The following is a 12,692-nucleotide window of genomic DNA, read 5'->3' as shown; positions in this document are numbered from 1 at the left end:
TGGACCTGTCCACGAAGCCAAGGGTGGGGGGCAGGCGTGGGCCGAACCCTTCGAGGGTGAGGACAGGAGCGGGGCCAGAAAAGTCCAGAGGCGACGCGGGAGGAGAGAGACTGGGGTTCAGGGGTCGGGTTCAACACCATGGACAGCAGCCCCCGCCTCGGTGGGGACCCGCCCCAGTCGCACGAGAGGCTGCGGACGGGCGAACTGCCAGCAGGCCCGCCGGCCCCGCCCTCACCCCACCAGCCGGCGTCAGGCCTGGGCCCGGCTGCGGCTGTGAACCCACCAGGCTGGGGATCTTACTGGGCGCTGGGCTGGGGGAGGTGAAGTTCAGCTTCCCTGTAGACAAGCAGGGATTTTTCACACCCCATGCAAGGGAGAAGGGCCACTCCTGACACCAGCAAAGGGCAAGGAACTGCAGCTGGGAAGCTTCCTAGGGAGGGCGGTCCTGGTGGGTTGAGGACCCACGGGGGTTGAGGGCAGAGCCTCTCTGAGTGCCACCCCCTTCCCAGTCGGCTCTGCTTCCCCAGGGCTCCTGCAGTGCTGGAGTGGGCCCAGAGGGAGGAACAGGACCGTATTCGCAAGGTTGGGAGGGTCAGCGGGGTCTGCTCTGAGGGCAGATGGCGCAGGGGCTGGGTGGGCCTGGAGGGAAGGAGAGGGGACGGAGGCCTGCTGGCCCGGCCTGGGCCTGCGGCTCCCTCACCGTCTACACCGGAACAAAGGCCCGCGGGGGAGGCCTGAGGTGGTCTGGCTTACAGAAGCCACTAGTCCTTGGCCCTAGTGGGACGAATCAGTCTCAGCCCTCAGAAGGACTCCAAGGAGAGGGCCGAGCTCAGAGTCGGGCCGTGGGCCAGGATCGAGAACACCCACCTCAGTCAGGACACAGTGAGAAGAGCGCTCTTCGGTGGGGGTGGCTACCTCCGTCCTCCAGATAACCGCCCAGTGGGCCGCGGCAAGTCCCTTTCCTTCCTCTGGGGGCTGGAGGGGCTGGGAGAGTGACGGTGCAGAGCGTGTGCCGGGGAGACAACTGCGGGCTCGAACCTGTGGCGCAGGCCGAGGACGGGGGTGCGTCTGCGGGCGAGACTAGTTTGCGTGGAGCTGAGGCGTGGCTGGTGGGTGTCAGGGTGCGCTCAGAGGGACTGCGGCCGGTGGGCTGCAGAAGGAGCGTTCGCGTGGGTGCAGGAGGGGCGCGGGAGGGGTTGGTGTGTGTGTGTGAGAGAGGCGTTCCCGGGGGCAGACGCGTGGCCTTGGGGCGCCAGGGACGGTCGAGGGCGCTCGAGGGCGGCGTCCGTGTGAGCGGAGGAGCGCGCGGGGCGCGACGCGGCGAGTGTCCGCGGGAGGCACCGGGCGCGCAGTGCGTGTGTGCGCGTGTGCGCGGCGCGCGTGCCCCCGCAGTTCTCAAGGACACCTCGCGGAGGCGGCGGCGGAGCCGGTGTCCGGGTGACGTCACCGCGCGCCCCAGTGATAATCGCCCGGTGCCCGAGCCGGGCGCGGATACGCGCGGAGGCGGCGGCGGCGGCGGCGGCGGCGGGCGGGGGACAGTCGCTCCCGGGCCGGCGCCAGCGAGCAGGAGCTGGGCGCCCGCCGCGCTGAGCCCGCGGACAGTCGGCTTCCAACCGGCCCGCGGCGTTCGGGGACTTACTCGGCTCCTTCTGCGGCGTCCCCGCGCCCTCCTCCGCCCCGGGCAGCGGCGCGCGGGGGCCCGAGGAGGAGGCGGAGGCGACGGCTGCAGCTCCCGCCCTGGATGGGTAACTGTGCTCGGGGCCGGGCGGGGCGGTCCCGCGAGCGGCTTCTCCGGGTCTCCCCGGCTTTCTCTCCACCAACAGCTCTCGCGGTTCCCGGCGCGTGGGCAGGGTGAGCTCACTGGGCTGTAAAAAGAGACTGGCTTTCATTTCTGAGCATCGAGATTCTTTTTTATAACCGCTTTCGTAGCGCGCTCGCGGGTCGGGCCGGGGAGGGAGGTACAGCGGGGGAGGCAGCTGCGGAGAAGCTCGCGCTGCGCTGTCGGAGCGGGCTCCGCGCCTCTCGGCAGCCCGCGGCAGGCGGCCGGGCGCGCACACGCTCGCTCACCCCTCGCCTCCAGCGCCTCCTTGCCGCGATTCCTCGGTGTGCCAGGTTCCGCCCGAGGGGCTTGCTTGGGCCCCCTCCCCGCTGCGGAAGGGGAAGAAGAGTGGGCTCTTCAGAGTTGGGGGCGGATCCGGGCTGGAGTCCGAGGAGAAACCGTCGGCGTGGCGCAGCGCCCCCGCCCCGCGCGCCCCGTGGCGAAGACGCCGGAGCGTTCGCGCCCTTCGGGCGAGGATCCCACGCGAGCCGGAGCCGCTGCCCCGACCCCGGCCCGGCAGCTCGCCGCCCGCCGCAGCCCTGAGGGCCCCTCTGCGTGTTCACAGCGGACCTTGATTTAATGTCTATACAATTAAGGCACGCGGTGAATGCCAAGAGAGGCGCCTCTGCCGCTCCTTTCTCATGGAAATGGCCCGCGAGCCCGGCCGGCGCGGTGCCCCTCCCGCGGGAGGAAGGCGAGCCGGCCCCCGGCGGCCCCTCGCGCCGCGGACAAATCCGGCGAACAATGCGCCCGCCCAGAGGGCGGCCCAGCTGCCGGGCCGGGGACCTGGCCGCGGGACACAAAGGGACCCGCACGCCGCGGGCGTCGCGGGGCGGGTGGGGGCGACCGCGGGGGAAGTCTGCGGCCCGGACGAGGCTGCGGCCACGTGTGTCCACAGCACGGAGCGCCCAGAGGGCGGCGGGGACCGGGAGACAAAGGGAGGGTCCGCGGGGGGCGGCGGAATGGGAGGTGGGCGCCGGCGGCGGTGGTGGGGGACGCCTTGCGCCGGGGAGTTGGCCGCGCGCGAGCTGGGTTTAGGGAAGTCGGGCCACCCGGCGGGCAGGTCGGAGCGCTGTCCGCGGTGCTGGCGGTGGGTGGCCCCACGGGACAGGAGCTCCGCGAGCGCGGGGCCAACAATGTCCCGAGGGCCACTCGCCCCAACCGCGGTGCGCTGGGCAGTTGCCATGGCTACGACGGAGGGGGTGGGGTAAGACCTGAGGTCACTGCAAAGTCTGTCCTTCCTCAGTCCGCTGGGCCGCGGGGTGGGGGTGGCCCTCTCTGAGCTCCTGGAACTGCCCCTGTGCCTCGAGGACAAGGGTCAAAATGGGGAAGGGGGACGCGTTTACACCCAGGGCCAGGGTCCACACAAGGGCAGGCAGATGCGCCTGACCACATGGTGCCCCAATTCTCCTCTAGACTATGCAGGACTGAGGCACGTGAGGCTCCGCAGCCCGGGGGAGAAGGCAAATCCCTCCCCCACCATCTGCAGCCGCAGTGACACCCACTCAGGTTTGCTGCAGGCATTTTTTTCTGTCCTCGGAGCCAGCGCCACCTGCTGGCACCCTGGCCGGCACTCCCCCCGGGCTCCTTCTGTCCCCCACTCACCCACCAGGCTCCATCCCCCCCCATCCCGGCAGCATCTTGGGGCAGTCGGGCCTCTCTGACCAGGTCAGTGTGCCCTGCTTCCCCTCCAGCAAGCCCCCAGCCCTGACTCTGCAGCTGCATCCTTTCCTCTTAACTGGGATGAGGGTGAGGCCCTCTGGCCAGGCTCCAAGCCTGGGCGGGGGCCTTGCTCTCCCTTATTCTCCCAGCCCCCGGGCCCCAGGCAGGGAGCAGAAAATCAGCACAAAAGGAACCACTTGGGTTTCCGGCTGTGGGCCCTCCATGCCCACCCCCTCCTGCAGCTGCAGGGCAAGGGCACCTGCCTCCCCCTCCCCCTCAGCTCAGCCCTCCAACCCCTCCCTGAGACGTGGCCTGCAGGCACAAGCAGAAGCCAAGGGCCTCCATCTGCCACCCCACCCCACATCGGGGTCACTGCAGATCCCGAGGACAGAGTCCTCCAATCTCCTGCCCCCTGGAGGACAGGGAAGGCCAGAGAGCCGCAGCCCGACCATGGCGCAGCAAGGCTGGCCCCTTCTCCTTCCTTCCCCTGTGAGGGGGTGCAAACAGCACCCCCAGGGGCACCTCTGGTCAAGGGGGCAGGAGGAGCCCGGCAGGGGTCACTCTGGGCAGCCCTGGGTCTGGGTGTCCCCGCTGGGTGTGGAAGGAGGGTGGCCCTTGTCCCGTCTGAGCTTTCTCCAGGGTCTGGACCAGCAGCACGGACCTTCTCTTCGAGGGCAGGGGGCCTCTGCACCCTGGTCTCTGGACCAGGAATGGGGTGGGCTCTGTGCTTGTCCACTTCCCTTCCTGGGGACTTGGCTCCTGACTGGAATGGACCTTCCAAGCGGATAGCCGGGGGGGGCTGGGGGACACCTAGGGTGGAGGAACAGCCCTCAGCATGTTTCCCAGGCCGGTCAGTCTCTGGTGGGAGTCCCTGGGAAGAAGCTGGGGGCTCTTCCCCCCTAGAACCCTCCCCCAAAGGAGGCCTGAGGTCACAGCCCACCTAAGCCCCAGTCCCATCCAGCAGGTCCACTGCGCTGCGGGGTTCTCAGGGGCTCCACTGGGCTGGCGCCGCTGGGGCTGGGCTACAGCTGGATGGCAGCCGCAGTGCAGGGAGGGCCACGTGCCGCAGGACAGAGTCCAGACCTCAGGGCTGAGCCCAAACCTGCACCCTGCATCCACCAGAGCCATGCATGTCCGCGCTCAACCTCCCTCCTCACATGCCCACACACGGACCCCCGACCCCACTCCCAGGGAAGGGCTGGGCCCCCACAGGTCCTGGCCCACAGGACACTCCCTATGGAGGTGCCAGGGAGTCATCCTGGGGATGACAAGCTCGGGTGAGCACTCAGCACATGCCCTGAGATGGGGCTGGGTACCAAGCTGGGGTCCAGCCCAGGCCTCTCCAGCAGGGAGCACCCCCAGTGTGGGGCCAGAGTGGGGTACACCAGCAGACGGCAAGGGACCCCCCCGCCCCGGGCCTGCCCAAGGATCCAGCCCTGCGGAGAGAACTTCTCTGCTCTGAGTAAAACCGAATAAACAGCAAGGCTGGTGCCACCTGTCTACAACCTCCTCCAAACACCCCCGGAGCCCCCAGCACTGCCCAATCCATCCGATGCGGCAGAAGAGGGAGGCACTGTGGGGCCGGGCAGCGGGCAGCTCAGGACAGTCCTCCACCTTGGCAGCGCAGCCTTCACCCCTGGGACCCTGGCAGCCGAGTCGGGTGCAGGATAATGACAGCTGGGGGGCAGTAGAAGTCAAGAACTGGAAGGGGTAAAGTGCGGCCCCCCTATTGCCAGTAGGGAGAGGGGGTGGTGAGGGCTCTGCCGCTGTGCCGGGTCCCCATTCCAGTGGGACTAAGAAGGTGGTGGGGTCTTCTCACGCACACCCCCAGTCTCATCCCCTCCACACCCCGCGGGGCTGCAAAGCAGAGGTCGCAGAATGGGGGAGCCAGAGCCCCTGCACTCGGCCCACCTCCCTCCTCGGCTTCACGTCCCGTTTCTCTGCACAAAGAGCACACACAGAACACGCGCATCTCCCAGGGGTAAACGCGACAGGCAGCCTTGGGGAAACCTAGGCTCGGCCCAGCCCAGAGCTGGGGCCACGTTTCGGGGGGAGCACGGCCAGGTACCTCCCATCCCACCAACATTCCTACAGCCGTCCTTGTCCCCACACCAGGACACGCGCAGACTGCCTGGCTCCCTCATGGGCACCAGCAGCCCAGACAAGAATGGTCAGAGATGGGCACACACCCGCCCTCCCCAACTCCACTCCCCACCCCAGCTGGCCGGCTGATCCCCAAACGCTCACCACCCAGGGAGCTTGCAGCAGGAAGGCCGGGGCAGGAATCACCCCTGTGCTGGGGAACAAAAGCCAGAAATCATTCTGATGAGGCCCCTCTACAAGCCATTTCTGCAGAGACTCTGATCGGTGTGAGGAGAGCTGAGCCCTGTCCCCATGGCCAGGGGTGGGAAATTGAGGGAGGTGGAAACGCACAGCCCCTCTGTCAGATGACAGGACTCTGCTTACAGGGGCTCCAGGCCCCATCTCAGGTCCTCAGTCCCATTCAGCATGTCCTTTCAGGCCTCCCCCAAATGTCTGTGGGCTCCCTGATTTCCCACCCCAGGGTCACCACCTGGTGCGGGACAACACTCTGGCCCCAGAGTCCAGCAGGCTTGGCATTCCAGCCTCGCCAGGAGCCCCAGATACTCGGGGAGGGCACCTGGGCTGTCCTGGGGTGTGACCACCCTGGACCCTCCTGTTGAGAGCCCCAAGCTGGGACCAAGACCCGTGACCAGCCCCGGGGAAGTCCGGTCCTGTGAGCAGTGTGCACCCCACAGGAATGATGACCAGCAAGACCAGGCTTTGGACACTCCCAGCCCCAGGCCGTGCCCAGCTGCAGCTCAGAGAGCACAGAGGGCCAACGCTCCACAGTGGGCATTGTCTCTGTTCCACACAGCCCACACAGAGTTCTCCAATTTTACACCAGTGTAGACCTGGGTCTGCTCCTGGCCCCCTGCAGGTGCTGGCACTCACCACATGAGGGCACCTCAGAGCCACTGCAGGATTCTGCTTTGGGGACAGTGGGGGGAACCTGAATGCTCTTCATTCATTGATCAAACATTTCTGAGCCCCTTGTAGGGACCAGGCCACAAGTGCCGCCAAGGTCTGGGGTGGGACCCTGATGGGCAGAGAGGGAACCTGGCTGGAACTGAGTCTGGAACAGAGCAGGAGCCTCTTGTAAACAGCAGGCAGGAAGGTGGGCCCCCTCCGCCATCGGTCATGACCAGTCTCAGGCCTCACCCAATTCTTTCACCTCTCTGTGCCTCGGTTTCCTCATCTGTGGTTGAAGAGTGAGCTCAGACACATTCACTCAGTAAATGTTATCATCATCAACATCACCTCCATCATCACCATCGTCACCACCATCATCACTGTCATCATCATCACCATCATCAACATCGTCACCATCACCACCATCACCACCATCATCATCACCATCACCACCATCATCACCGTCACCATCACCACCATCATCATCATCACCATCACCATCATCACCATCACCACCATCATCACTGTCATCATCACCATCGTCATCATCATCACCATCATCACCATCACCACCATCATCACCGTCATCATCACCATTATCATCATCACCATCACCATCACCACCATCATCACCGTCATCATCACCATCACCACCACCATCATCACCATCACCACTGTCATCATCACCATCGTCATCATCATCACCATCACCATCATCACCATCACCATCATCACCATCATCATCACCATCACCACCACTATCACCGTCACCACCATCATCATCACCATCATCACCATCATCACCACCATCACCATCACCACCATCATCACTGTCATCATCACCATCATCATCATCATCATCACCATCACCACCATCATCATCACCATCACCATCATCACCATCATCACCATCATCATCACCGTCACCATCACCACCATCACCATCATCATCATCACCATCATCACCGTCATCATCACCATCACCACCATTGTCATCTCCACTATCATCATCATCAATATCAGCAATAGCAGCCATCATTACCATCATGGACCTCACAGGATGAGGTCACTAAACTCCCTCTGGCTTGTCCTGTTTTCAGTCCTTTGGAGCAGTGGGGGTGGGCAAGCAGAATGAAGAGGATGCAGACCCACTGAAACTGTGGCCACCCATAGATCACTCAAAAGACCCATGTGCTCCTAGGAGGGTGGCCACATACTGAGGACTCAGGAGAGGCGTTGATGGGGTGAGGTGAACAGCTGAGAGTTGAGTGGTGAAGTGTGGGGCTCTCAGTGCCAACTGGGTGTGATGCTCAGGTCTCTGACCCCACATACGACAGCTCTCACCAGGCCATTGAGGCCTCCGCCATCACTGCCCAGTCAGCCCTAGACCCAGCTGACCCTTGAAGGGGACTTCCCTGATGGTTCAGTGGTAAAGAATCTGCCTTCCAATGTAGGGGACGCGGGTTTGATCCCTGGTCAGGGAACTAAGATCCCACAAGCCACGGGGCAACTAAGCCCGCGCGCCACAAGTAGAGAACCCACGTGCCCTGGAGCCTGCGTGGCACAACTAGAGAGAGAAAAAAAACCCTCATGCCACAACTAGAGAGAAGCCCGCACGCTGCAACTAAGACCCAACACAGCCAAAAAAATAAAGAAAACAAAATGTCAGGGGAGACCCCTGTCCTGGCACCCGAATCGCATCACCCAACCACTTTGCACCCAGAGAAGCACAGATGCCCCCGAGGCACGCAGTCCTGCCTCCCGGTTTACAAGGCACCACGGCCATCCCTCTCAGAGCCCACTTGTACCAAGTATGCAGATGATGCCCCAAGAGCCCACGGAAGGCCCATTCCCAGAGAAACCCCCCTTTCCCCACATGCAGAGCACCCACGCCCAGATGGAGGGTCAGGTAGGACTCCTCCCAAGGGGCCCTTGCTCGTCTTGAGCCATTACCATCTTTACAACTAACCGTCAGTGTTACGGGCCCATGTGTAAGTGGAGGTGTGTGGATTGTTATGTATTCATGTATGTTTGTGTGTAATGGTTTACATACGTGCACACCATCGGGCATGTGTGTTTGCTTACGCGCACATGTGTTTTATGTATGTTACTGTGCACGTGTGTCCTCGCATGTGTGTGCGCGCGCAGAGCACAGAGGGCAGCTTGAGGGTTGGGAAGAAGCAGGGCCTTTTGGACTCCCAGCTGCTCTAACTGGAAAACCCTCCCCCCCTCCCCAAATAGCCCTCCAGGCCTCAGCTCCATCCTGACCGCCCCAAGGGCAGGCGTCCCAGGGCATAGGCACTTCTGGTGGTCATTTCCTTACTCCCCCCACCCCCTGAAGCTGGGGGTCCCTCACCAGCAGCCAGAGAAGCTGGGACCAGGACCCATCCCATGGTCCAGGGCTGCCGAAGGTCTGTCCACCTTCCTCTCCAGCCACGCCCCACCCCATCCTGGCATCCACCAGGCCACGCCCCTCCACAGCCAGTGGCAGAAAAACTGTGACCCAAGGCGAGAGCGAAGTCAGCTCCGTGCCATCCCCTCCTGGGACCCCCGGCCGCCAGGTACGGTGTGAATCGGGCCAGCCCTGAGCTTCGCTTCCGTCACACTGCCCAAGAGCAAGGCACCGGTGGGGACTGTCCCAGGAAGGCCGGGGGGGGCAGTGTGTCTGCCGGCAGCACCCACATTTACCCCCCACCAGCCCACCAGCGCCCCCGCCTCCTGTGCAGCTGGGACCCCGCATTTGGTCCACACCAGCCTCTTCCTTCTGCCAGCCTGCTCGTCCTCTGAATGTGCTGTGACCCCCGGGGGCCTCGTCCCCCTGCGGGCCCAGGGCCCACCGTGGCAGGGACTGTGTCAACAAGCCCTGTCCCTTTGAAAGAGGCCAGTGACCAGAGCTCCAGAGGCTGACCGAGTTCCAGGTTCCAGTGACTGCAGGGCTTGGGGACGGTGGGAGGCCCTGGGGACCTGCACGAAGGGACACGTCCACTCATGTGGTGATGGGCTTCAGTGCCTGCACCAGGCCTGCGCTTGGGCAGGAAGGAACACTGACATCGCCAGGGGGAGGTGACTGGGGCAAAGGGTGCCATTCGGCAAAAAAAAAAGGGGGCGAACCATAGGCCCCGGCCACCCCCTGGAAACTGTCCTCTTCTGGGACTGTCCCAGGGCTCAGGCATGAAGCACGGACCCTGCCCTACCTGGGCCACGTCAGAACCTTTGCCAGCAGCTGTCTTCACACTGCGGGTGGGGAGAGGCTGTCCAGCCCCTGCCACCGCAGTGGGGCGCAGAGGGCAGTCGTGACTCAGGACCACTCGGATGCCAGGCCTCCCGCAGAGCTGGCAGCCAGTCTCACATGAGCAAGGAGACACCGCAGTTCATCCCACCAGCGGGACAGGCCCTGCTGAACGCCTGCTGGCCCAGCCCTGGACCCCTGCCCCTGCCTCTGCCGGAGGGCGTCCCACCGCCTGCAGCGGCCCAGGGACTAAACCCACTTCCGCTCCCCTGGGCTACTGCCCTGAGCTTCCCGGCCACCAAGCACCTGGCCCCGGTGCTCCCGGTGCACCGGCCCTGGACAGCAATCGCCAGAGGAGGCCACCGAGGGGCCACCCGGGGGCCTCGGCGGAACGAGCTGGAGGGGTAAGATCGACCCCGAGGCCTCCCCACCAGGTCGGCGAGGAGCCGGGGCTCCTGGTCCAGAGCAGGGAGCGGGGGTGGGGGTGGGGCTGGGGGTGCTGAGCATGACCTTGAGGCTTCCTCCACAGGGAGGCGTGGCCAGGAAGCAGTGCCCCCAGGATGCTCTCAAGCACACTGTTGTGTTCATTACCAAACTGGGCCCAGCCGCATCCACTCACTGGAGCCTGACGATGTGCTACAGCCAAACACATGTGATCACCTGCTGAGAGCGCTGTACAGACCTCACACGGGGCAGAGCACACACACGCAACACATGCACACACACATGTACTCAGCACCTACCTACCTGTACATACACATGTGTGCATATACCGCACATACGTACAAACACACAACCACACATGCACACACACACCTACACACACCTACAAACGCACAGGCACGCATATACAACACACACGCACACATCTACACACATATATAACACATGCACACACCTATATATACACATACAAGACAATGGCATGCCTACACACCCACACACACACACCCACGCGCACACACCCACGCACACACCCACGCACACACGCACACACACACCCACACACACAACCCACGCACACACCCACGCGCACACACCCACGCACACACACCCACGCACACACAGCCAGCAAATACTCGAGGAAATGGGGCAAAACGCCGGCGACAAGCAGCTCTGGGTGAAAGGTATTCTCTGTTCTATTCCTCTTCTCACAGCTTTCCTGTAAATCTGACATTATTTCCAAATTAAAAGTTTGAAAACAAAGAATGTGGCTTCCTCACCAGCCCTCACCCCCATCCTAGCCCCCTGGAATATGCCTCTGTGAGCAGCTTTCCCCGACCAGGGACCAGGGTCCCCTTTCGCGGCACCCGGTACCCTCTCCATCTCCAGGTGCCTAAGCCCTGTCCCAAGGGGGTGGCAGGCCCCCCAAAATAGCAAAGGGGAGTGAGGCCCTCCCCAGCCATGGAGCAGCTCCGCCCAGGGACCTGGACGTTCTGGGGGCTCATCAAGCCCACCCTCCTGACCTCTCGACCTAGACTGAGAAATGGTACTTGCTCCCCCCTCAGTCTCTCCCACCAAGACAGGGGCGAGGCAGGCCACCCTGCCACTTCCCGTAGGCCCTGGGGACGCCAAGGCCACCACTAACCCAACCCAAGCAAACTGTCCCGAGACAGAGGGAGGGCTCGGGGTCTCCTCCCAACGGGTGGAGGTGGTGGCAGAACCGACACTTGGGAGGTGGGAGGGGTGCTTCCGGGGCTGGACGCCGCCTCCGGCCACTACTCGTCCAGAGCACTGCGCCCTGGGTCCCCGGCCTGGCTGGGCCCCTGCCGGGGAAAGCCCCTCCCCCTCAACCTATGGCAGCCCCTAATTTCCAAGCCAGTTAAGCAGGGCTGAGGTGACATGGCCCTCCCCATGTCACCTTACCCTGTCACCATGTCAAGCAGGGGTCGGCCCCCAGCCCCTCATCTCTCTCCCCCTCCCAGACTCCAGTGGGGCAGAGGGCAGCCTGGTCACATGAGAAACCACCACCCGCACTGCCAGCCTGCAAGAGCCCAGAGCCGCCCTGTACCTGGAGGGGTATTCCTGCGCCTCCCGGCTCTGCACCCGCTAGGACCCTCGACGGGAGCCTCGCCCTGTGTCACCACGGGGGCCAGCAGGTCGGGCACCTGTCTGGTCGCTCCCAGAGCTGCCCTCAGGAAGGCTGCCGTCAGGGGTGAAGCCAGGGCCCCCGGGTGGGTGCTGAGGCTGCGTCCAGGTGGCACCTACCCTGGACCCGCTGCCTGGCGAGGAGGGGTCCAAGTTACTACCTGGCGCATGGCTGTTCCCATCCCCCTTCCCCTGCACCCTCCTCTGGGGGCCTTTCCAGTACAGGAAGACGTGGTCCACCGGGTGATCGCTCAGCTCAAAAAGGTTCCCCGGGTGACTCATCCTGTCACTGAAGTAAAGACGCGGTGCAGGACAACTGCTCAAATTCCTTTTACAACACACTGGTTTCGAAAACAGTTGAGCGTGCAAAGCTCAAAAGCGACTGCAGCATGCGGGAGAAGCCAGCGCGGGGGGCGTGCAGGGGAGGCTGGGGAGGGGGCAGGAGCGGTTTGCACACAAGGCTGAGTAGCCCACGCGAGGACTCCGCTGGCGGCCACGGCGTTCGCTGGTGGGACACGAGGACCCCGCGCCCTGACAAGAACCTGCTCGTGGGCCTGGGCTCAGGCTGTTGTCGTGCCCGATGAGCCCCCACCCCACCCCACGTTTCCTGGATGGCAAGGGACCCGAGGCACAGGGCCCACTGAGGGAGAAGCCACAGGCCACCAGCAGGCCAAGCCCGCCTCTGTCCGGGCCTCCCTGTCACTGGACAGTTTAACACCCAGTGCGCAAGAGCCGCCCATGGGCCAGCCCGTGAGGACGCGGTCTGCGGTCAGACCCTCCGAGGAAACCTCTGGAGCCGGAGGGATGTGTGGAGCACACTGGGCGGACAGAAGCCACCGCAGGGCTAAGACTCCCTAAGACTCCCACCCAGAAGCGGGTGGGCTTCTGGGTGGGCTGACCGGC

Source organism: Lagenorhynchus albirostris, chromosome 15, assembly GCF_949774975.1.
Source record: "Lagenorhynchus albirostris chromosome 15, mLagAlb1.1, whole genome shotgun sequence".
NCBI classification, from domain to species: domain Eukaryota; kingdom Metazoa; phylum Chordata; class Mammalia; order Artiodactyla; family Delphinidae; genus Lagenorhynchus; species Lagenorhynchus albirostris.
This window is presented reverse-complemented; position numbering follows the sequence as displayed.